The 26,087-nt window shown below is 49.6% G+C and overlaps 1 protein-coding gene and 1 non-coding gene across 2 annotated transcripts in view; both read left to right on the top strand.

The window, feature by feature from the left end:
* LOC117870001 (zinc finger protein OZF-like) overlaps positions 1-26,087 on the top strand; it is an 876,360-nt gene that overhangs the window by 20,039 nt on the left and 830,234 nt on the right. The window lies entirely within an intron of this gene.
* TRNAF-GAA lies at positions 12,200-12,272 on the top strand. Its single transcript has one exon. It is a non-coding gene; the product is annotated as a tRNA-Phe (tRNA).

The following is a 26,087-nucleotide window of genomic DNA, read 5'->3' as shown; positions in this document are numbered from 1 at the left end:
GGAAGGAGTATGGCAGAAAGGGATCTAGGGTTTATAGTGGACCACAAGCTAAATATGAGTCAACTGTGTGATGCTGTTGCAAAAAAAGCAAACATGATTCTGGGATGCATTAACAAGTGTGTTTTGAGCAAGACACGAGAAGTCATTCTTCCTCTCTACTCTGCGCTGGTTAGGCCTCAACTGGAGTATTGTGTTCAGTTCTGGGCACCGCACTTCAAGAAAGATGTGGAGAATTGGAGAGTGTCCAGAGAAGAGCAACAAGAATGATTAAAGGTCTAGAGAACATGACCTATGAAGGAAGACTGAAAGAATTGGGTTTATTTAGTTTGGAAAAGAGAAGACTGAGAGGGATATGATAACAGTTTTCAGGTATCTAAAGGGTGTCATAAGGAGGAGGGAAAAAACTTGTTCATCTTAGCCCCTAAGGATAGAACAAGAAGCAATGGGCTTAAACTGCAGCAAGGGAGGTTTAGGTTGGACGTTAGGAAAAAGTTCCGAACTGTCAGGGTGGTTAAACACTGGAATAAATTGCCTAGGGAGATTGTGGAATCTCCATCTCTGGAGATATTTAAGAGTAGATTAGATAAATGTCTATCAGGGGTGGTCTAGACAGTATTTTGTCCTGCCATGAGGGCAGGGGACTGGACTCGATGACCTCTCGAGGTCCCTCCCAGTCCTTGAATCTATGAAAAACCCTACGGTTATACTGGTCCCCCATTTCAAAGCCATTGTTAGTCATCAAGTTCCCCCTTCGGGAACAAATTGTTTCATTCCCAGTTGTTCTGATGTTGCTTGAGGTTGTGCTAAAGAGCAGATATTTTTACTACCATTTTCCTCACTTAAAATATATTGAACTATAACAAAGAGCAGGAATAGGGAAAAATGTCATTTCACCCTCTGTAACAACAGAAGAAGATAAGGTAAGTCAGAGGGATTCCCTTATTCCCCATCACCATTCCAATCCCCCTGTTGTTCAATTGGTTAGGTCAATCTTTTTTCTAAAGGTCTGGAAACAGGATTCCCTAGTAAATGACTTGGAACTAAGTAAAATACCCATGCATTGGGCTCCCAAAGCGGTTGTGGCCCAAGCCCTGCAGGAGGTCACTCCTGAAGATATCTCCTTCCTAATCAGGTGCATGTTGCCTGTTATTTGGGAAATGCAATCCCTATCTAGGTAGCGATGGGAAAAAGGGAAGTGACATTTCTCTTCATCTCACCCCTGGGAGATGCTGCAAATGTGTAGAAAATGAAATCCATGTTGAATGTGATATAGCTGCAGAAAGATACCTATTTTTAATAGCTACCTGACTTTTGGTGTCTTACAGGGATTCTAAGCCATACCTGAATTTAGTCCCTAATTTAAATCTGTGCCACTAGATTAAAGAACTAAAAGGGCATATTCGGGGGAGTTATACCTCACTATTGCTACTGATATGTTATGTGGTTGGTGAAGAATTCTGCTCCAGAGAAGTGTAAAATTACTCCAAGAAAGGTCAAAGATTTGACAAGAACTCAGGTAGAAATTGCAGGTACTGGTGGTTGATTTTCACCCCAGAGATGGAAGCTATGGTCACCTGTGGCCCAGGTAAACTATTTTTAGATCCCTGCTCCCTAGTTAAGTGGCATTGATCACACTCCTAAAGGATGCCATGATTAAATTGGGAACAACTGTCTTTTACCATTTGGATCCAAAATTAGATGAAGCAGAGAGAGAAACAGCTGATTCCTTCAGAGCCATTCCATGAATATGGGTCCCAGTCTGGCTGCCTTGTTGGACAAGAAGCACTTCCATGCTGTGCAAATGATGGTAGCCAATGAGGGAATGTATCAGATTCCAAGTTCAGACTGCAGGATACATGAATGCTCAGTCCTGACTCTGGTTTGGTCTCTTAGTTTTGCTCTTGTGTCTTAATCATTTGTATCATTTCCCCGCGTCCTGCTACTTTAAAAGATTAGAAAGTGTGAAAATAGAGCACAGGTGTTTTTTCTCATGATACAACCTTCCCATGTAGTATGAGACCCCCTTCCACCCACACTTATGGGAGAAGACCCAGGGAGAAATGAACTCACAGAAATGGAAGGCTCCTAGGTTATTGTAGAATGTGACTTCACACAAAGCTCACGGGGTGGAAATGGGAATTAAGAGAAAACTGCCCTATAAGTTTATATTTTGTAATCTTTGAATAAGTTATTACCAGCAACAATGGAATTAAACATGAAGTTAATTAGTGTAACTGGAAAGGTTGATTATGTGATAACTTTCAGTGTTACAATATAATTCCGGTTTTCTTCTAGTTCTCTTCCTGCCCCCTCCTACTATCTAGGAAATGGTGGCCAATCCTGAAATTAAAACCTCACTCCAAAGGAATTAGAGTGGGGGAATATGTGAAAGAAACAGCATTTATGGGACTAGAGACCCAGTATAGACTGTAATTATTTTATTACTATTTAAAATGGAATTTATTTTGATAAATTTTAAAATAAAGCTTCCATGAAGAAGAAAATTAATCGAGATAAGATGTGTCAACTTTTACCCAGATAGAGGGTAACAGCCACAGAGTTCCCCAGGTCTCTTGTTTGCAAAGCAAAGATGTCACATCATGCAGGAGATGTCAAAATCTAAAATGGTGATTGATGTGTGATGGTAGCTTTTCTGGGTTGTTTTTTTTTTTTTTGGTTTGGTTTTTTAATTTAATTTTTGTTTTGTTTTCGCAACCAGTTATTTTTATAGGTGCTGACTCCCCTTTTCCTTTTGAGCACAACTGTTTAACCCTCCAGCCTGGCTCTGGAAACCTCCTCAGAACTGGTCTTGTGTTTCTTTCATGTTTGATATCTTTGGGGTTCACACATCCACACTACATGCGGATCACAACAACAGATACTTTGAGAAACCTGCTGGGCTAAGCGGGCCTTTTCCAAACTGACATTGGCCCAAAGTCTGCCTCAATTCAGCTGGATTGGGACACGTCTGTATCAAAGGAGTGGTTCACATCTAATTTGCCCAGAGACCTCAGGGGAGTTGTGGTAAGATAGGATAAGTAGGGATCAACAACAATGAAGTTAAAGGTAAGGGTGAAAAACCCTCATCTTGCAGGCCAATAAGCCTGTTTTGTTCATTCCCTCTTATGCATCTGGCACTGGTCACTCTCAGGCAGCTCACTGGGCTAGATGGACCATTGGTCTGACCCAGTGTGACCAGTTTTGCATTCTTATGTAAGCCACCTAGGGCCTTGTCTACACTGGCAAGTTTCTGCTCAGGAAAGCAGCTTTCTGCGCTGTAACTCCCGAGGGGTACACACTGCCAAGCCACTTACTGTGCAGAAACTGTGCAGTTGCAGCGCTGTAAGAAAACCACCCCAACGAGAGGCGTACAGTTTTCTGCACCGGGGCTACAGTGCCGCGGTGCCAGTGTAGACACCCTGGTCGATTACGGCGCTGTGATTGGGCTCTGGGAGGTGTCCCACAATCCCTGTTCTCGCCTCTCTGGTCTTCGGTTTGAACTCTACTGCACTGCCCTCAGGTGACCAACCATGAACCCCTCCCCCTTAAATTCATTGGGAATTTTGAAAGTCCCACTTCTACAGAGACTGATTATGGTTACAGACCCATCCTGAAATTAGAGCAGGATATTTTAAAGCTTCATCTCATAGTAAAGTAACACAATTCAAACATGTCATCACAGAGGAGAATGCACTCCTTCATTTCATATTTATTGCTACTGATCTCACTGACAAACTTCCTTTTCTCGGTGTTGCTCCCAGCACTTTAGGGAGTTTTTCCTCTTCTCCCTTCCAGCTGTGGTAATGGGACCCAGATGGCCAGCTTTGCTCTTTCACTTACATCTTTCATTTCTTTGGATAAAGCTGGTGTCTGCCCCCAGTTTAATTCATATCTGAGACCTCAGGCACCTGCAGATAGTTACAAAGGCTAAATTCCCATTGCCATCAGTGGGAGGGTATCCTGGGCTGTCAGGGCTGCAGGATTTGGCCAATGATCAGTCAAGGTGCTGCAGCAGCTACACTCTTACATGGTGAGTCCTGCAGCCTATTACTAACCTGCTCTGCCATATTCTGCAGGGCGGCCTCACCTGTTGAGAATCTGGCAGAAGAGAGACCGTGGAGTAGAGAAGGAAAATATCCTCAGCAGTCACAGCCGGCAGGAGCAGGAAAGGTTGGGTTTGTTTTTAAACTTCTCTCCCTGCTCAAGCCTTTAATCATTCCTGTGGCTCTTCTCTGAACCCTCTGTAACTTATCAGGGAAAACAAACAACCAGTGAACCAAACAAACAAACCAAACCAGGCTGTGCTGACTGATGTAACAATCTATTGCCTTCCAAGGTTGAATATAAATCAGATCAGTCTATTCACCCAAGAGTTCAACTTTAAGGGCATTTTGTTTTCTAGTGCCAATCAAATCCTGTGCAACAGCATTATTGTTAACTCATCACTTGGTCACTTTACATTCGCAGGTTCAAAAAGTTGTCAGGTCTAAGTCTTTCCTCCCCCACCAACATGAAAAAATCAGTGGCAGAAAATGCTCTAAAGCACCTCTGCTACCTTGCACGACAGACTGTGGAAATACACGAGGGAAAGTGCTTTTCTCTCTCCTCCTGATACTGGGTAACATTTCTGTCTGTCCTTGAGATCCTGCCACAGGGACAAGGCTTGAGGATGCAAATAACATGTTAAGGCTTCATTAGTTGGTACATTCCTTTACTTCTTCATTTGTGATAAGGGTGCATGAACTAGAAATAATCCAGCTCTGACTTTCTCACCATAGGCAATTTCCAGGCTCACAATAAAAAAAAAAAAATCTTTCTTTCTAACCTGAGCAAGTTGAATCGAGTTATTGCGAGATGATAAATACAGAGTCCCAGGATGACTTTCTTTCATCACATATTTTGAGAGTAGATCACATTAACTGGGTGGGTCTCCTGCTAGGCAGTGTCTGTCCAGTGGCAGCACCCAGTGTACATTCCCCATTTAGGAACTCATCTCCAGTATATAGGCCACTGAACCTAGCAAGCGGGGAGGATCCCAGTGGTCGGGCTCCAGCCTGAGCAAGCCCCTGGGTCCCGAGCCTGGCAAGTCAGCTGGTCTGGGACAATTGTGGGGTTTTAATTGTTCTGTAGACATACGCTTGGTGTCAAAATCCCAGCTTTCTCCTCAGGAAATCAAGCCCCAGTCCCCCACGTGAGAGGTCGGGATAGTCACCACTATACTCATGAGGTCAGAACTGCCAACTGCCCCTGCACAGGGACCTACCTAGGGGAAGAACTTGGGCAGCTCCTTGGCCAGCTGTGGCTGTCAGGAGATGCAGAGAGGCAGGAGTTGCTCTGGGTTCTATGCAGGGGGAGATTAACTGGGAGAAGTGGGGAGTTTGTCTCTGATTTACATGGAGCTGTGCCAGAGAGGAGCCTGTAGGTCACATGCTGGGGGGCTGTCACAGGCACACAGGCTCAGTGCTCTGGAACAGCTCTGAGTCAAACCCATGCAAGAGCCTTGTCAGTGTGACACCCCCAGCGCACGCTCTCACTGGGGGAAGCCTCCTTGGCTTCAGTGCCTCCTGGGACCGACCTGGGACCTTTCAGCACCCCTGTTCCATGCCAGGAGCTTCCTGCAGTGAGTCCACCTGAATCGGACACCTCGGCAAGCCTTACACCCCCCCAAAGGGGAATCATGCAGCCCCAACTTCCACAGTCACCATCATGGGCAACGGGTGGACCCCCACTTCGGGGAGGCTAACTCCCAGCTCCACCCCTTCTGCCCCCCCATGGACAGAGCCCTGAGACCCCTTACCCCCTCTCGCAGCCCAAGGCTCTGCCCCCCATTGTGGCAGCCCCAAGACCACCTGCCCCCTTGCAGCCCAAGCCTCCCTCCACGGCTGGAGACCTGAGACCCCCTGTCCCCCATGCCTGGAGCCGCAAGACCCAGTCCCCCCTTCCGACCCAAGCCCTGACACCTCCCCTGCACAGCCTGAGACTCCCCCCCATGATGGGAGCCCCGAGACCCCCTATCCCCAAAGCCAGAGGATCCCCAATCCAGCCAGAGCCCCGAGCCCTCCTCCAACAATCTGCGTGGAAGACTCCTTGCTTCCAACAGCCCAACCTCAGCCATGCCCTTTTGCTCCTCTTCTGTCCTTTGTTCTGTTTCCCTGGCAACCTGGCTTCCAGCTCTTTCTTTGTTCTCCAACTCATCCCAGCCAGCAGGTACACCAGGGCCACCAGTTGCTAGGATACAGAATTTCTGGCCATTGTCTGGGCCCAAGCAGCTAAACAGCAGCCACACCTGCCCTTTTGGGGTCTCTGCCAAGATGAAACACCCTTGTCCCACCACCTGGATCAGTGGTCCCAAAACTTTTCAGGATCATATCGCCCCTTACCCCTGTTCATGCCCCCCCTGAGTCATGGTTGGGAGTCGGGCAGCAGCTACGGGGGAAGGGATGCGGACAGGGGTAAGGGGGCTGAGGCAGGGGCCAGAGCTGGGGGTGGGGGCCAAGACCAGGAGCGGAGCCCCCAGAGTGGGGCTGGGAGTGGAGCCCCAGGAGCGGTGTTGCATCCAGGGCCAGCAGCTGGGGCTGGAGCCAAGAGCGGAGCTGGGTGGCTCTCTCTCCCCACGCCCCATGAGGGCTGGCCCAGGCCCAGTTGCATCCCCCTGAATGTTACTCCATTCCCCCTGGCAGGGTGCATCACACATTTTGGACCTCTGACCTAGATAATTGTGCAACAAATAGGGGAAACTGAGGTATACACAATAGGCCTACAAAACATTCAGAAAATTCCCACTTCGTCACAGGGGTGTCAGTGGGGTCTGAGCTGGGCAGCAGCACAGGGAAAGTGGGGAGGGTTCCCTTTGAAAAAATTAAACTGCAAAACATCCCCCTGTGTTCCCGCAAAAGCCTCTTTTTTATCAGTGGCATAGCCAGGTTCTAACATCAGGGGGAGCGAACACATAAAAAAAGGCAGCACCCGACATATCAAATGACTAATTACATACTTTTAAATTCGTTATACATATTTATTTGTAGTTAAAGTAAAAACACAAGAATGATCCAGCCAAGTAAGAGTTTGCACAGCCGGCATTTCACAGGAGAACTTTAGATTCTACTTAGATATACTTTAGATTCTAGAAAGTAAATCACAAACTACTGTAAGTTTGTAATTGTCACCCCTCGCCCCCGGAGCAGAGCGGCGGCTCGGCTGTGGCAGAGTCATTCCCTGGGCTGCCGCTGCTCGCGGAGAAAAGAGAGACCACAAGAGACCACTGAAGAGAGACCACAAGAAAAAAAACATCCTCCCTCCCCCCCCCTTTTCCATCCTTCTCCATCTCCTCCACTGGCACCAGCTGGGCTACAGAGCAACCAGGAGCTCTGCCCACCAGATTGTGGCTTTTGTGCTGTTCTGTTGACGTCTCCTTGGATGTCCTGATGTGAGAAAACAGAAAGCTTGGAAGCCGTGTTAATTTCCAAGTGACAGGTGCCTACTGTAGTGCTGCACGCTTTGTTTCCAGCCAATGGTTCCCTTATTTCTTGGAGGCACATTAATTATTATTAATAACCAGTCCAGTGGAGCCTAGAAGCCTCACGTGAAGTCAGGGCCCTGCTGTGCTAGAAGCTGTACATATAGAGTACAAAGAGTTTACAGAGGGCGGACGAAAGGAAGTATCCCTGTGATTCGGGGTCTGTTTACACTGGAAAAGGGAGGTGTAATTTCCGGCTTGTGTAGACATACCCGTGCTAGCGCTGATCAAGTTAGCGTGCTAAAAATAGAAACGGAGCCACAGTGGTGCAAGGGGCTAGCCATCCTGAGTGTGATCCCACCTGAGACCCTTGATAAGCACTCAGGTGACTAGCTCCTCCTGGCAAGGCCAGCACAACCCATTAGGTGACCTAGGTGGTCACCTAGGGCGCTACAATGTGGGGGGCGGCGATCACGGGGTATTTCGGCAGCAGGACCTTCTGCCGCCTCTGTGGGGGGGGCGGTATTTCAGGGTGGGACCTTCCGCCGCCTAGGGCGGCAAAAAAGCTGGCAGCGCTCCTGCCTCCTGGTGCTCATGCCATTACATTTCTTTTTTTAGCACTCTAGTTTGATCCGAGCTAGCACCAGTATGTCTCCTCCAGCTGGGCATGATGCCTCCAGCTCCAGTGTAGACGTACCTGCAGATGGAGAACAGAGGCACAGTCAGACTAAGTGACTTGTTCAAAGTCACCCAGGGAGTCACTGGCAGAGCTGGGAATTGAACGCATGTCTCCTGCTTCCATACAGTTGGATTGCCGCTTCACTTGGAGGTCTCAGGACAGTAATAGGCTGATTAGGCCTCAGCTGGAGTAGTGTGTCCAGTTCTGGGCACCACATTTCAGGAAAGATGTGGACAAATTGGAGAAAGTCCAGAGAAGATCAACAAAAATGATTCAAGATCTAGAAAACATGACCTATGAGGGAAGATTGAAAAAATTGGGTTTGTTTAGTCTGGCAAAGAGAAGACTGAGAGGGGACATGATAACATTTTTCTAATACATAAAAGGTTGTTACAAGGAGGAGAGAGAAAAATTGTTGTTCTTAACCTCTGAGGATAGCACAAGAAGTAATGGACTTACATTGCAGCAAGGGAGGTTTAGGTTGGATATTAGGAAAAACTTCCTAACTGTCAGGGTGGTTAAACACTGGAATAAATTGCTTAGGGAGATTGTGGAATCATCGTCACTGGAGATTTTAAATAAAGGTTAGACAAACACCTGTCAGGGATGGTCTAGATAATTCTTAGTCCTGCCACGAGTGCAGGGGACTGGACTAGACGACCTCCTGAGATCCCTTCCAGTCTTATGATTCTACCGTTGTAAATGTTCTGTGTCCCATGAGCATGAGCCATTAGAGAGCTGCATGTTAATGTAGTGCATTGTGATGGTGTCACATAATGACTGTGCGCCAGGACACACACTAGTGTCCTGCAGTGAGGCATCATCACAACTAAAGATGCAAACAATGCAACACAGTATCATGGTGCCCTGGCTATCATGCCAGCAGGATACCAGTACTTGCCATTGATGCACTTCATGCATTGTGCTTTATAGAATACATCCATACAGACAGAGAGACTGTTGCCCGCCCTAAAGGGCTCGAGGGGACAACAATGGTCCATCGCCCGGTGTGCTTGGCACCAATAAAGACACCGAAGGGGGAAAGCAAGCCAAGTTTATTTCAGAGCTCTGAAATGGCACTAGGAGACCAGCATGTCTCAAATCCAGTGCAACAAATACAAACAAATTTTACCTTTTATACTCTAAACTGTTTGCATACATTTCTTTGTCTGGCTGTTCCTCCTTACCCCTCCCTTCCAGACAACTGTTACAATAAACTCTACATAAGCTTGTGAGAAAACTTTCCCAGTCTTTGCGACCTTGAGTTAGACACCTGCAAACTAACTACCCCTCCTTTCCCCCGCTCCTTATCTCTATTATTTCTGCTTGTGTGAATGAAACTGCAGCCATCTGCTAAAAAGCTGACATTATATTTCTGCTTCAGCCTACTTCAGAGCATGCAAACAGTTAGCATAGAAGTAGGTGAGAGTTCCCAAGATGGGGTTTGGGGGTTCAGATAGGCCCAGAGCAAAAGAGCTTCATCGGCACTTTTGGCCTTCCATTCTCCCGAGTTACCTGGTAGCTATGCCTAGCGGACTCCAACAAGACCATTCATCCCAGCCTGAAATGCAGCTGCTTCTGGGGTGGAACTTGGCAGCCAATTTGCACCACAACAGTGTGACAGAGGTGACAAAGTGAAAAAATGTCTCCTCCTGTCACAACTGCAGGGGCAAGATGGGTCAGCAGGATGCAATCGCCCACGCTGGCCAGGACAGGAGGGCTAAGCAGTAAGGAAATGGACTCTTTAGTGATCACACATGGTCAGGACGTTGGTTTTAAGCTTCCTCTGAGAGATGGCGGCACAGTGTCCCCTGAGCATCATGCTGCGACGCTGGTTCAATACTGACTCCGAGGGAAGGTCTTGGCCTCCTGCATCACCAGCCCAGGAGCGAGAGCTCACCCAGGACGGCTCAGGAGGTGTTTGTCTTCCCTGCCGCGTGGCCGCCTCGCTCTGCATGGGGTTGCCAGTGGCCAACGGGGCTGCTGCTCCTCAGCCCTCTCTCGGGGGGGGGGCTGCGCTGCTGCCCCTTCCCCTTCCAGCAGAGCCCACTCCTGCCTGGGCGGCGTGCACCAAGCGGGGCTCGGCTTAGCAAGCCGGACAGCTGCGAGCGGGTGGGAGCCTTCTCCTCCTCCTGCCCGGGAGCCAGGCAACCAGCCACTGCCGGGTGCAGCCCCGGAGCGAGCCGGGCTAGGGATGCAGGAGGGTGGTGCGGAGCTGAGAGCCAGCCAGCAGCCGCACACAAAACCCAGCTCCAGACTCCGAGTCCAGAGCCCAGTGCTGGCTGCGCGGAAAGGCGCCACTTCTGGAAAATGTCCTCAGGGGGAGCGGCTGCTCCCCCCCAGCTACGCTACTGTCTTTTATCCCTTAACCCCTTCCCAATGAAAATCTCCACCCCTGCCCTGGCCCACAGAGACCCCCTCATTCCAATGCAGATTTTTAACTTTTCTTACTTTTCCTTGGCCTTCTACACACATTTTCCCCATCAAAATGATCAAGAGCTTTTAAAATGAGAATAAGAGAAGAAACTAAATCAAAACCAAAGAAACCACTATCAACCTCCCCACCACACACAGTTCGGGTCTGAATTTTTCTATTGAAATGTTGAGGCAATAAAACTCACACTGCTACTGCCCAGAAAAGAAACCTATATCTCCCATGAACTACCGAGGACATCTATTATTGAGGGGCAGGGATAGCTCAGTGCTTTGTGCATTGGCCTGCTAAACTCAGAGTTGTGAGCTCAATCCTTGAGGAGGCATCTGGGGCAAAACCAGTAGTTGGCCCTGCTAGTGAAGGCAGGGGGCTGGACTTGATGACCTTTTGGGGTCCCTTCCAGTTCTATGAGATAGGTATATCTCCATATTAAAAAAAACAAAACCCACCAATGCTTCAGCTCCTTTTGTGAGGTTTCCAGCTGCCCAATATTGCTGGTGTTCCAGGGAAGCAATTCTTGACTCCTGTAAGCATTTATCTCAGCACCGTTCTGTGCATCACAGGTTTCTCTAGGAAAGGGCAGTGAATGGTTCTAGGGTCCAGAGATCCTCATTCAAATCAAGCTAGAACCTAAGAATTCTTCCCCTTTCCCAGGTTGTGGGAGGGGAGACATTTCAAAGAGCTCTCTGAGCTGTAGCACGTGGCTAAGTAAAGAGAAAAAGCCTTATATTCCCCCTCTGCTTTGGGTGCTGAGTTTACTCCTGAAGCCTCTGCCACCCATGTAGTGCCCTATGGCTCATCCCTAACCCTTGATGCTGCTCCTTTCTATAAAATGTGAAAGGAGCGGAGGCAGTGCAGGAGCATTATGGGGATGCAGATCTGAGACTTTGGGAGAGAGAGATTGTCTGAGACATCAGAGTGCTGTAAATCATGCAGCCACCCCCTCAATCAGGGGCCTGTTCCAGCCCTGAGTCTGGGCTGGGCTACCAGGATCCCTCCCACAGAGCAGGGTGCCCACAAATTGCAGCCTGAAAATAGGCATGTGAAACTAACCCCTGTTCTCCCTGACAGGGCCTCCCCTAGACCAAGTGGCATCCCAGGCAAGAAGTGTCTTTGGCGCCCCCCCCTCCATATGTTAAACCATTGAATACCTTCTTTTTTTATTGCATTTGTAGTTCATTTCATGATTTCGATGCACAATTTTGATGCATGATTTTCTGTATCATATAAGACAATAAATGTTCATGATAGGATGTGTAAATCTGTATAAAAAAATCATTTCCTTTAAGCATATAGAAACTTTTAATTTTAACAGTAACTGAAATGTACTAACATCTAGAAATGGAACTGTCACCAACACAGGGTGGACCAGTATAAAATAGTGTTACAGGAAGAGACAGCGTTAGGATGTTAACCCTAGGCCTTTTGTTCCGAGATTGCTTGTCTCGCCTTTCCCCTCACGAACTGAAGCACAGCATTAGAGAGATCCAAAGACTAGTTGATGACATTTCCAAGTGCTAAAATAGCAAGCGATGTCAGTCTTGCATTGGCCGTTGTTGATTGGAGAGATGTTTGATTGAGAATAAGCTTCGAGGTGAGAAGCAGCAGGCCAAAAAGCCCCCCTGGAGATGCTGAAGTAGCTCAGTGGGGAGAGTGTTAGACTGAAGATCTAAAGATCCCTGGTTCGATCCCAGACTTCAGCATGTTCTTTCATCCCTCTTTCTGCAGCAGTGGGCTGTTTCCTGGAAACACAGCGGTGCCCTTACCCAATGCGAGTCCCTCATTTCGGGCTTTGCTGCAGGAAAAGACAGCATTGGCTTCTACACCCAGTTGGCCCACCTGACCTTTTTCTCTTGCTCTTTCTCAGCAAGGGGAAGAAAAAGAAGCTCTCCTTCAAGCTGGAGTCACAAGAATGACTTCCTGAGCCCCGGCTCCAGTCCTCTGCTCTTCCAGCTGACCCATCTATAACAATGCGGTTCTGGCGGGACCCAACTGAGAGTGCCAATTCAGGACAAATCACTTAAAACAGGGCAGTTACAGCCCAAGGCTGGGGTTTATCCACCTCTAAGGCAAACCAAACCAGCCAGAGAAGACTTTGGTCTCACTCCACAGGCTAACCACAAGTCACACAAACAATTCCCTTAGACACTCCAGTTTCCCAGGATCACCACCAGTGCCACTCGTTATGGGGACAAATGGTTATGAAAATCAATACCCCAATAAAAGAAAAAAGGTTCTCCTGATCCCAAAGGACTAAGAACCCCACCCAGGTCAATATACAAATCAGATCTTACCCACAAATCACGCTGTTGCCAATCCTTTAGAATCTAAAATCTAAAGGTTTATTCATAAAAGGAAAAAGATAGAGATGAGAGCTGGAATTGGTTAAATGGAATCAATTACATACAGTAATGGCAAAGTTCTTGGTTCAGGCTTGTAGCAGTGACAGAATAAACTGCAGGTTCAAATCAAGTCTGGAACATCCACAGCTGGGATGGGTCCTCAGTCCTTTGTGTAGAGCTTCCATTTGTAGCAAAGTCCCTCCAGAGGTAAGAAACAGGATTGAAGACAAAATGGAGATGAGGCATAAGCTTTATATAGTCTTTTCCAGGTGTAAGAACACCTCTTTGTTCTTACTGTGGAAAATTACAGCAAAATGGAGTCTGGAGTCACATGGGTAAGTTCTTGCATACTTTGCTGAGTTACAAGGCATATTTGCCTTCTCTCAATGGATCCATTGAATAGCTGATGGTCCTTAATGGGCCATCAAGCAGGCTAGGCAGAGCTAACACCAGCTTGTCTGGGATGTCACCCAGAAGCATAGCATAAGTTTGAAATACAGACAGTATAGAGCCAATATTCATAACTTCAACTACAAAATTGAAACACACATATAGACAGCACAATCATAACCAGTAAACCATAACCTTCTCTTAGACACCCCATTTGACCCTCCTTTATACAAGATTTGGTGCCACTACAGGACTTTGGTTGCAACCATGTTCTATATGGTCCCAGATTATGTCAATAACGTCACACCATCAAAGAGCTGCCACCATTTTCTCCAGGTTCACCCATCGGTGTGTGCCAAGGTGAGCACCACCAAAGTGCATGGAATTTGAGGGGCAGGGCAGGGCAGCACACTGTGATGGAGTTTCTGCAGTGTAGTGGTTATCACGTTTGCCTAACATGCAAAAGGGCCTCAGCCCAAAACCGGGCAGAAACATAGTGACTTCCTTTTCCCAGCTCCCCTTGCTGTCCAGCAAAGCACTGCTCCTTCTGCCACTGGCCTGTCCCTGGAATAACCCCAACCCCCGCACGATAGAGGGTGGTGACATCAGTGGACAAAGTACCTTGGTGTCAGCCTGGGGAAGCTAGAGGAATTAGGCCAGTTGCCTTTTGAATGCTTGTGGCTTGGCCTCCTCTGCCCTTGGAGGTTGGCCTATGGAGGCCGGCTCTTCCTGCTGGCCTCCTTTGTGTGACTTGCCAAAGGAGGAAGTGAGGCAGGAATGGGGCGATAGAGGAAAGTCAAGCTGAGGAAGGCAGGGCAGAAGCTAAGCGCATCATTGTGGCTAAGTGGGGATAGTAAAGTGCCACCATTTGTTCTGCCAAAGCCTGGGGAGGTGCGGTTGGCTGCTGGGAGGTAGAATCCTGTGCCTGCCTCTTGGCATCCCAGGGATGGTTACTGGCAGTCCAGGACAAGAAGTGGGGTTCTGGGTGGAAGGAAAAGAAGCAATGGTGTGTCCTAGTGGGCTGCTTTCTGGCAAGATGGTTTTCCGTTTTAGGCTTGGGAGGAGCCTGCGAGCTGTGGGTGGACTTGTTCCAGTGAGAACCGCTGCTCTTGTCCTGCAGACCTGGGGGCACCAGTGACAGCTTGCGAGGGGGCAGGTGCTGGCTTGAGTGAATGGGATATAGGAAACCCCAGCCTGCCTCTCCAGGGCCAAGTCCACTGCTTGCCTCCTGCATTGTGACATCCAGATTTAAATCTTCCTAGAATGTGCTGCGGCTCGTGTATTAAGCCTTCGTGGTTTGGCCTGGCTGTTGCCAAAGTAGCTCAGTTGGGAGTGCATTAGATATATGATATGAAAGTTTCTGGTTTGATGTTAGGCTTTAGCACCCCCTTCACCCTGAGCATGTCGTGCTGGGCTTTCTTCTGGTGTGCAGCTGTGCCTTGAACTCACGAGTTCTCCTAATTTCAGAGGCAACACTTGCAGAGGGCGGTGTGTGGGGTCATGTGCCCCACCTGGGTTAGCTATCGCCTGCTACATCATGTGGTGCTGCCAGGCTCCCTCCCTGCACAGCTGCTGGAGGGGTAAGTGGAGAGGGGCTGCCTTTGCTGCTTCCTCTCCCTGCATTGTTCACACCTGGGAGGGCTGTTGATCATAAGGGGGTGGGGCTGAACCCTGAAATTGCCCCCCCCCCTTTCAGGAGACACCAGTCATCTGTGCCTGGTTTCCAGCTCCTCAGCCAGAGGAGAAAGTGGTATTCTGCACCTGAGTGACCAGCTCTTACTTTCTTTCTCATGAAGGGGAGGGAAAAAGAATCTCTTTTTCAAACCCCAGTCCTACCATTGACCGAGGTGTGACTTTCTAAGTTCCTGCTACAGTGGAGGATTTAGAGTTAGTGGGACCCTGTACGCATAAAATCCATGCAACAATCCCCTTTCCTCCGAGCACTGGTATGTCTCCAGTGGTTGTTCTCCCCTGGTAGCAGAGAAGGAAGTTTCCATCCATCCAGGAGACCCCAGCCTGGGACTAAAGTCGGCTTCAGGCTTCTCCTCTCTCCCTTCTTGGAATCAAGTTCATGCCATTACCAAGAGTTAAAGCAGCTGGAACCCCCAGAGTCTGGATCAATGTCACAAGTTCCCAGTGTCCCCATGGAAGACAATTTGTTAAATCCCAGATGAGTGGAGTTATATCAGTTCTCAGCCTGAGTCCTTAGGTCTTAATCCTGAGGATACTGTCCCATCATGGGGCCATTTCCCGCCTCTCTTTCATACAGAAGCACAATTTTCTTTGCACAGACACAGGAACAGCAAGATCTTTCTCTGTCCCTTGTGCAAAGCAAGGTGGCAAATTCCATGGAAACAATGGACAAGCAGGGGGCCCTGGGCACATCCAGCCCTGGCCGTGAGATGTTCCCTCCCCTCTTTCTTTATGCTCCTGTTGTTATTTCATGGAATTTCTGGGATGGGAAAAAAGCTGAGTTCACTCCAGGTGGAGGGAAAAAAGAAAATCTCAGGGCACCAGGGAACACTCAACCCCTGCTACCAGGGTCACTGAGATGCTGGGGATTTGAGTAGGAAAGGGACTGTCTGAATTGTCAAATGGGGAATGAATAAAAATCTACAACTAGATTCACCTCATTAATCACTGACACAGGCTAATCATGCTGCAGATAGAAGGGAAACCAGGAGCGATTCTTTACTGTTCAGCCATGGAAACAGTGACCCAACTGCACTGCAGTGAATGTGCTGGGGAAAGCTGGACTTTAAAGGCAGGTAGAACTAGTAGATCCTCAAAACATCTAGAGCTCCCCACACCACTTCTGCCACCAGGGTCAGGTGTTGAGCTATTCACAGTGCCTCTCCCTCCCCCATTACCTTCCAGCAGGGGGTGGCAGCACCCCCACCCAATGTAGGAGAGAGGGCTGATTGTATTTCTGCACCCTGAGTCCAGGGAATGCACTCTCTCTGCCCCACACATAGAATCTGGCCCTGCTGCAAAGTGACCCCTAAGAACCAGCAACCTCCAGGACAGCAGGTTTGGCCCTGAGAGCAGGGAATGTGTCCCCCATGATGTTTTTAGGTGTGAAAGTGAAATGAATTATATTAAAGAAATAGAATGAATTAAAGAATGCTGTATGTACCTTTAAGTAGAAATGAGAAATGCTGCAAGCCAGGGGGGCAGGAAAGCAGACATTAACTGCTTAACTTGCCACTTAAGGGCAATTGGTGAAGCATTAGCCTTAGATCGATAAGAGTTAATAAGGAAGCAGGATATGCATATTGTGCCCTATGCAAATTTTACAATTTTGCTCTCTCTGTCCCTTTGTTTAGTTCGCACCCTTTTATCTGTATAAATAAGACTGTTTGAATCTTGCATGGAGGCTCATATTATCTGAATGTATTAGCAGAGCGCTGTGCTAATAAAACAGAGTGGTCTGACAAACTATGAGTCCTGAGTCTAACTTTGACATAGGCCACTGGATGCTCTGAAAAGAGGAGGGTTCTGAGTGTAGCCCATAGCTCTCATAATGCATTTGGGGATGTAGCTCAGTGGTAGAGCACATGCTTTGCATGTATGAGGCCCTGGGTTCAATCTCCAGATTTTTTTATTTTGACCCTGCTGCTTTGCTCATGCCCAGGTGGGATGTGGCCCACCAGTCTCCCTGCATGAGTTTCAATCCTGCTCAGTGAGGGACAAGTGCCAATTGCATGGAAGGTCTGTGGGGGTTTCTGCTCCTAAGTCACCTCGATATGTTTAAGATTCCCACCTGCTGTGCTGCTTGAGACAATGGTAGATGAGAAGGGCGAATCCTCCAGCACTGGAGGGAAAGGTCCCATCTGCACAGACTGAGAGGCAAGGAAGCAGAGGGGCAGTCAGTGCTCAGAGAGGAGAGAGGTCAGTGATTTTCACCCAACAGGGGACACTGTCTCTTTGAGGCGAGTGCAGCTTGCTTGGAATGGTGCTGATGACAGAAAAAAGGCTGGAGTCAATGACAGATGAGAGCATAGAAGGGGAAGGGGAATGGCAGCCCCACAGAAGGTCCTGGGAGCTCAGATGCCCCAGTTATTGCACCCTGGCCTGTCCTAGAGATAGAAAAGGCACAGAGGGACCCAGCCCCCCTACAGTGATCCCAGGGACAAGAATCTGGTTGGGAATGGGGTGAAGGTTCCCTCTGGGCAAAGAGGAGCTGAAATCCCTCAGTGTCCTGCAATTTAAATGATGCAAGCTTCAAACCCTGCACGGGTGTGGGCTGAGGTGCATCAGCAGAACGTTGGGCTGGACAGGGGTGGCAGGTTTGTATAATTTTTGGTGATGCCCAGAATGGGACCAAGTCCTGCCCCCCCCCCCACCTGCCTAATGCTCTGGGAGGGAGTTTGGGTGTGGGAGGGAGAGGGATTGGGCTCTGGGAGAGAGTTTGGGTACAGGGTCTGGGCTCAGTCAGGGGGTTGGGTTGCAGGAGGGAGTGCGGGGGGCAGGCACTTGGAGGGAGTTTGGGTGTGAGTGTGGAGTCTGGGTTGGGGCAGGGGGGGTGGGGAGCAGGAGTGCAGCATTTACCTTGGGCATCTCCCAAAAGCAACCCACACCCGCCTCTGGCAGCAGCCCCTAAGTGGGAGGGCCGGGGGCATCTCTGCGCACTGCTACCCACAGACTCCACCCCCGCAGCTCCCATTGCCCCAGTTGGCAGAGTTGGCACTTGGGCGGGGGCAGTGCGTGGAGACCCCCCACCCCAGGGACGTGCCAGACGCTTCCAGGAGTGACGTGCCACATGGAGCAAGGACGGGCAGGAAACCACCTTAGCCCCCTTGTGCTTCGGGTGGTGGTGGCGGGGGTCCCCAGGCCCTTTTAAATTGCCCAGGGGTGACAGGTGGGATGGGGGGGACACTCCCAAGGGCCTAACTTTACTTTGCACAATGATAAATCTTGGAACAGGATAGAAATGAAATGGCAGCAGAACTTAAGGAATTAAAAGCCTCTGGATTTTTGTGTGTGCCCTGACTCCGAATGGAAACTATAATTTGACTCGCTTTGGGTGTGAGACCAGTAAAATATCAAGAAAAAGTCATTGCAGTGATTGTGACACTGGGTTTGAGGAGGCTTTGTTCCTATTAAAATGTAATTAGCATGTTACACTTGTATTTTTAAAGGTGGCTTCCCCAAGCAATCCCAAGTTGTTCTTCCCACAACCGTTTCTCCCAGTTCGCATTCCCCACCTCATCCCCAACCAAATGCTAGAAGGCCCAGCTCATCAACCTGCCCACTCTTGCAGCCCTCCTCTTCCGCCCTGACTGATAGGGAGCAGTATTAATCCTCCCTCCCTTAGGCCCGCTCTCCAGCATTCGTGGGGAACACCAACACCACCCAAGTGACTTTGGGCCAGTAGGTCAACTAATAGGGCTGTTTCCTAGGCCAGACTGCAGCCCAGCTTCAGGACTGAAAGGAAATGCAGCTCGCATCCCTATCTACAGGACTCCAAGCATGGCCAGCCTTATGGATCAAACGTCCTCTCTTGCGCTCAAGTCACAACAGCTAGCGGGCAAAAGACAGGCTACCATGTCATTTGAGAGAGCAAGATGAAGCTTTGGAAATCCCAAGATGGTTACCTGGCAACCAAAGGACCCCAAGGACGCATTGAGACTTAAACTTTGATTGCAGGATTCAAAGCCCTGAGTGCTGGCCCTTACACCATGGTACCAGCAGGGGAGCCCTTGATCTTTGTTGGCTTCCGGCAGGGAGGACTATGTGGGGACAATTTTTTCTGGCAGGAAGGACCCAGTGGGAACATGCCTTTCTAGCCAGCCCTGCATTTGCTCAAAAAGTCAGCACACAGCGCTTTGCTGCAGGCCCAGAGGCCTTTCTTCCTCCAGACTGCGAGGCCAGTGGACAGGTGAGGAAGTAGCACCTTCAGTCCCAGGCAGTAAAGGGCCCTTCCTAGGAAAGGCCAAGTCCTGAAAAGGAAAAACTGAAGTTAAGCCTAGTCCTTCTGAAATTCTTGGGGGATATCACAGGGATAAAGTGTCCCTCTGTCTGACCAGGGACTTGAACCCCAGATTAAAAGTCTGATGCTCTACCAACTGAGCTAACCAGGTTCACATGTAAAAGAGGCAAATTTCATGCAGAAGAGAAACTAGTCAAGAAAAAGCGAGCAGGAAACAATACAGAAAACCTGCTACTCTCGCTTTCTTAGCAGTCCTATCCCCAGCCTGTTCCTCCCATAATATAAGAACTAGGGGCCACCAAATGAAATTAATGGGCAGCAGGTTTAAAACAAATAAAAGGAGGTTCTTCTTCACACAGCACACAGTCAACATGTCAAACTCCTTGCCTGAGGAGGTTGTGAAGGCTAGGACTATAACAGGGTTTAAAAGAGAACGAGATAAATTAATAGGTTTCAGAGTGGTAGCCATTTAGGTCTGTATCAGCAAAAAGAATGAGGAGTAGTTGTGGCACCTTAGAGACTAACAAATTTATTTGAGAAACAACTCTGACATCATAATCAAAAAGGCTGACAAAGGAGGTGCTGTCATCATCATGAATAGGTCAGAATATGAACAAGAGACTGCTAAGCAGCTCTCTAACACCACTTTCTACAAGCCATTACCCTCTGATCCCACTGAAGGTTACCAAAAGAAACTACACCATCAGCTCAAAAAACACCCTGAAAAAGCACAAGAACAAATCTGCACAGACACACCCCTAGAACCCTGACCAGGAGTGTTCTATCTGCTACACAAGATCTATAAATCTGGAAATCCTGGATGCCCCATCATCTCAGGCATTGGCACCCTGACAGCAGGATTGTCTGGCTATGTAGACTCCCTCCTCAGGCCCTATGCTACCAGCACTACCAGCTATCTTCGAGACACCACTAACTAACTGAGGAAACTACAATCCATTGGAGATCTTCCAGAAAACACCATCCTGGCCACTATGGAGGTAGAAGCCCTCTACACCAACATTCCACACAAATATGGACTACAAGCCATCAGGAACAGTATCCCCGATAATGTCTCGGCAAACCTGGTGGCTGGACTTTGTCCTCACCCATAACTATTTCACATTTGGGGACAATGTATACCTTCAAGTCAGCGGAACTGCTATGGGTACTCACATGGCCCCACAGTATGTCAATATTTTTATGGCTGACTGAGAACAGCGCTTCCTCAGCTCTTGTCCCCTAATGCCCCATCTCTACTTGCGCTACACTGATGACATCTTCATCATCTGGACCCATGGAAAAGAAGCTCTTGAGGAATTCCACCATAATTTCAACAATTTCCGTCCCACCATCAACCTCAGCCTGGACCAGTCCACACAAGAGATCCACTTCCTGGACACTACAGTGCTAATAAGCGATGGTCACATAAACACCACCCAATACCGGAAACCTACTGACCGCTATACTTACCTACATGCCTCCAGCTTTCACCCAGACCACACCACACGATCCATTGTCTACAGCCAAGCTCTAAGACACAACCGCATTTGCTCTAACCCCTCAGACAGATACAAACACCTACAAGATCTCTATCAAGGGTTCTTACAACTATAGTAGCCACCTGCTGAAGTGAAGAAACAGATTGACAGAGCCAGAAGAGTACCCAGAAGTCACCTTCTACAGGACAGGCCCAACAAAGAAAGTAACAGAACGCCACTAGCTGTCACCTTCAGCCTCCAATTTAAACCGCTTCAGCGCATCATCAAGGACATACAACCTATCCTGAAGGACGACCCCTCACTCTCACAGATCTTGGGAGACAGGCCAGTCCTTGCTTACAGACAGCCCCCCAACCTGAAGCAAATACTCACCAGCAACCACACACCATACAACATAAACACTAACCCAGGAACCTATCCTTGCAACAAAGCCCATTGCCAACTCTGTCCACATATCTATTCAGGGGGCACCATCATAGGACTGAATCACATCAGCCACACTATCAGAGACTCGTTCACCTGCACATCTACCAATGTGATATATGCCATCATATGCCAGCAATGCCCCACTGCCATGTACATTGGCCAAACCGGACAGTCTCTCCGCAAAAGAATAAATGGACACAAATCAGACGTCAAGAATTATAACGCAACATCGTTAACCACAAACACACTCTCATCATGCTCCAGCCAGAAGGAAAATGAGCAGAAATTCCTGCTATTCAGCCATGGACACACTTACACAACCACACAGCAGGGAGTGTGTTGTGGGAGCTTGTCTGAGCAAACAATTGGAAATGATCAGTCAGTGAGAAAGAACTAGACTGTAGTTAGAAAGCTGCATAAAGCAAGTAGTTGTGGCTGAGTGCTTAAGGTGCTGGACTAGACATCCATTGAGTCTCCCTGTGCAGGTTTGACTCCTGCCAGCTATGGAAGAAGTTGTGGTTCTGTAGTTTCAGTGCCTGAGCATCCTTGGTGCAGGCAAGCGGAGAATCCCTTCTCCCTGGCAGCCAGGAACGGTTCATCACCCTGGAGCCAATACCCTCCCAACCCTCCCAATGCGGGCTCCCAGACCATGAAGCCAGAGGAGGCACCTCTGGTGAGTGTACAGGTCTGTCTCATCTTATGCAGGGGTTCCATTCCGCGGTTAGCGGAAACTGCGTATAGCCAAAACCCCATTGAGTTCAATGGCGGGTGAAATCGCCCGCACTACAGGTATAGTATTAAAACTGTTTTGGCCCTGTCAACACTGGTTCTCCACTTGCGAAGTAACTCCCTGCACTCCATATGTCAGTATATAATGCCTGCATCTGTAACTTTCACTCTATGCATCCGAAGAAGTGAGGTTTTTACTCATGAAAGCTTATGCCCAAATAAATCTGTTAATCTTTAAGGTGCCACCAGACTCCTTGTTGTTTTTGTAGATACAGACTAACACAGCTACCCCCTGATATTAAAACTGTTTTTCTCTTTTATGTTTTTGGTTTTTTTGTTTTTGCTGACCGCGTAAAGTTGAAATTGCGCATGTTAAATGCACGTAAGATGCGACAGACCTGTACCTTTTGTAAATATAATACAGGGTTTAAAAGCAAATGTGTTTAATGATTAATTTGTCCTGAAGACTTGGGATGCATTCGCGGCCAGTACAGCTACTGGAAAAGTCTGTTAACCTGTCTGGGGATGGAGCAGAAATCCTGCAGGGACATCTCCATGAAGCTCTTCTGGAGGTCCTCCAAAAGCCTTTGCAGAAGGTTTCTGGGGAGGGCAGCTTTATTCCATCCTCTATGGTAGGACACATTACCACGCCAAGCCAGTAGCAAGTAGTCTGGAATCATTGCAGCGAATGGGCCTGGGCTTTGGTGGCATTCAAGCAACATCCATTCTTCATCTCTCCGTGTTAGCCTCAGGAGAGTGATATCATTCATGGTCACCTGGTTGAAATACTGGAAATTTGTTTAAGAGGACATTCAGAGGTGCCCGTTCCTGCTGGGACATTTGCCTTAGGTTGAAAAGAAATCATCCCCGCTGTTAGCCACGCGGTGGGGGAAGGTCCGTTCATGCTGAGCTGTTAGTGTTTGGCTGACAGGGATCTTCCCTGATACTAGCCATGCAGTGGAGGGTGGTGGTGAAGCAATCATCCCAGAGAATTGGGTGTGTGTGTGGGGGGGTTGGGTTGTGCTGCACATTCACCATAAAACCGCAGCCCCTCCTTTTAAATGGCCAACCCAATGTGCTTTGCTTGGTATGGGAAAGGAGGGAGCTGCTGTTTGAAACCATTCCCACATGTTATGAAGGTTGAAGAAGACAAAACCCTTTGGCTTACCATGGCTGCCTGCAAGTTGAATTCTGTTGCCCAGGCGAGCGTGTGTGATGTCTCACACCAAACCAGCAGGCACTCAATGTGAGAGGCAAAATGCGACCTTGTACCTGTCACGGAGTATTGGGGGACTCAGGGCCCTGCACCCCCGGCCTCCTGCGATTCACCATGACTCTCAGCCAGCCAGTAAAGCAGAAGGTTTATTTGGATGACAGGAATACAGTTCAAGACAGGTTTTGCAGGCACAGACAACAGGGACCCCTTCAGTTAGGTTCATCTTGGGGTCCCAGGGCGTCCCAGCCCCCCCCTTGGGAGGTTAGAGCAATCTCTGCCTCCCCACCATCTCACCACCCAGCTTCCAAAACTCTCCTTCAGCGACCCCTCCCACAGCCTTTGTTCAGTTTCCCGGGCCAAGGTATCACCTGGCCTTCAACCCCTTCCTGGGTTCTCATGTTACACGCTCAGGTATGCGCCCTTGGGCAGACTTCCATTCTGCAATGCAGACTATCCCAGCCACACTCCCCTGTCAGCATTCACAGACCACAGTAAGAACAGTTCCAGTTCGTTACATCTCCCCCCTCCGAGACCGAACTGAGCAGGGTCACTTTAGCCAGTGACCCGGGGAAGTTCGAACCTACCCCCGTTCCCATGGATGCCCCCGCATCCCTCTCATTCCTTGGTGAGAATTACACCAGGCCCCTCCAGTTTCACGCCCCCCCTTAGGTCGGGGGTGCTTGATGGCACTCGCAGTTCGCATGTGGGAAGGTTTGTGCGGCCCGTGCCCTTTCCCCACCCCCATACCTCTGGGGTTCCAACTGGGCTGTGGTTTTCTCCCAGCGCTTCAGTCTGGAGGTTTGTGCTTTGGGCTCTCTTGGTTTAGAGCCGCCCTTTTAACCTTGGCCACCCTCCGGAAAGGATCCTTTATGCTGGGCAAGGGTCCTAAAGCTGTTTTCCCCTTGTCCCAGGCCTTCCTCCCCCTCTGACAGGGGTCACAGGATCCGCAGTACTGTCGGACAGTAACAAAGACCACAGGCCAGTAAAAGCTCCGTAGCAGCCTCTGCTGGGTACGCCAGGTTCCCTGGTGTCCTGAGAGGGGAATGTCATGGGCCCGGCACAGCAGCTGGCGGCGATACTTCTGGGGTACCACCAGCTGCCTCCTGATTCCCCCTGACTCCATTTTCCCTAGGGCCGGCTCTGACTGCGGGTTACAACCAGTGCCCTTTGGGGGTTGCTTGGCCAGTTCTCCAGGTCCCCCCCCATCAATACCTCAGTGGGCAAATACGGGTGTACCCCCACATCCTTGGGGCCCTCCTTGGCCCCCCACTTCAGGTGTACCCTTGCCACGGGCACTTTGACTGGTGTTTCGCCCACCCCCGTCAGGGTCAGGTAGGTGTTGGGCACCACCTGATTTGGGGCCACCACCTCGGGCCGGGCCAGCGTCACCTCTGCGCCCGTATTCCAGTATCCATTGACCTTCCTCCCATCCACCTCCAGGGGAACAAGGTACTCTCTCCGGAGGGACAGCCCCGCGCCTACCGTATAAACCAAAAACCCTGAGTCTGGAGCATCCAGCCCCCTAGAGGAGCTGGCCTGGAGCTCTCCTCCCTCCTTAGCAGGTGGTACTCTGCCAGCCCCCCTTCCCTGGGAATGCTGCCTTTCGCCGGGCTGGGTCTTTACCCAGTCAACCCTTTGTGGGTTCGGTCTGCTCAGTCTGTTCCTGAGCCTGGGGCACTGGGCCCGTATGTGGCCCTTTTGGCCACAGTGGTAGCAGCCCATGTCCCATGGGTCCCCTTGAGTGGGTCGGATGGTTCTGATGCCGGATGCTCCCCTTGGATGGGTTTTTTCTGTATTTTCCCACGGGGAGGTTCCATGGTGACTTTCTCTCTGCGTTGTGGTGGGACTGTTCCTTTGGGACTCCTCCCTTTTATCTCCTGACCGGCTCTTTACAAACTCATCGGCCAGCCGGCCTGCATGTCGCGGGTTCTCTGGCTTTCTGTCCACCAACCACAGCCTCAGGTCGGATGGGCACCGCTCATACAGTTGCTCCAGTACCAGCAGTTTGACCAGGTCCTCCTTCGTCTGGGCCCCATCAGCCCACTTGCTGGCGTATTCTTCCATGCGGACGGCTAGTTGCAGATATGAGATCTCAGGGGTTTTATCCTGACTCCGGAACCTTTCCCGGTACATCTCAGGAGTCAGCCCAAACTTACGTAGCAGGGCCTTTTTGAATAGTTCGTAGTCCCCTTTCTCTGCCTCTTCCAGTTGGCGGTACAATGCCACGGCTCTGGGGTCCAGTAAGGGGGTAAGGACCCGGAGTCTGTTCGCGGGATCAACCCGGTGCAGCTCGCAGGCCGTCTCAAAGGCCTCCAGGAAGTCATCCATGTCCTCCCCCTCCTTGCGTGGGGCCAGGATGCACTTATCAAAGCTCCGTGCAGTCCTGGGTCCCCCCTCACTCACCGCAGCCGGGGGTTCGCTGCCCTTCAATCTTGCCAGTTCCAGTTCATGCTGACGCTGTCTCTCTTCATGCTGTTTTTGTCTCTCTTTCTCCTCCCGTTCATGCTGTCTCTGTCGTTTACGATCCTCCAGCTCTCTCAGTTTTAGCTCTTTCTCCCATTCCAGCCAATTCCGCTCCACGGATGCCGAACGTCGCCGGGAAGATCCTCTGCTGGCCGGGGGGGTCATGGCGTCCTCGGTATTTGCTGGGCTCCTCCCCACCCTTCCCCTAGGCATAGGAAGGAGGGGTCTCGGGAAGCCCTCAGCAGCCGGCTGACCACTCCCAGCTGGGACAGACACTGGTGCCTGCGCTGCATTTGCCAGGCTGCTTCCCTGAGACACAGGGATCAGTTCATTCGCGCGATCTTCCGCCTCCAGCCGGGCAATGAGCTGTTTTTTGGTGAGCCTCCCACTGCACAGCCCCCTCTGCTTGCACAGCTCCACCAGGTTGCTCTTAAGCCGCTTGGCATACATCTTTTTGCTGTCAAGTATCAGGGGGTAGCCGTGTTAGTCTGAATCTACAAAAACAACAAAGAGTCTGGTGG

The sequence above is a fragment of the Trachemys scripta genome, chromosome 25, assembly GCF_013100865.1.
Source record: "Trachemys scripta elegans isolate TJP31775 chromosome 25, CAS_Tse_1.0, whole genome shotgun sequence".
In the NCBI taxonomy this organism is placed as follows: Eukaryota; Metazoa; Chordata; order Testudines; family Emydidae; genus Trachemys; species Trachemys scripta.
Note: the sequence above shows the minus strand (reverse complement) of the source record. Positions and strands in the feature narration are given on the sequence as shown.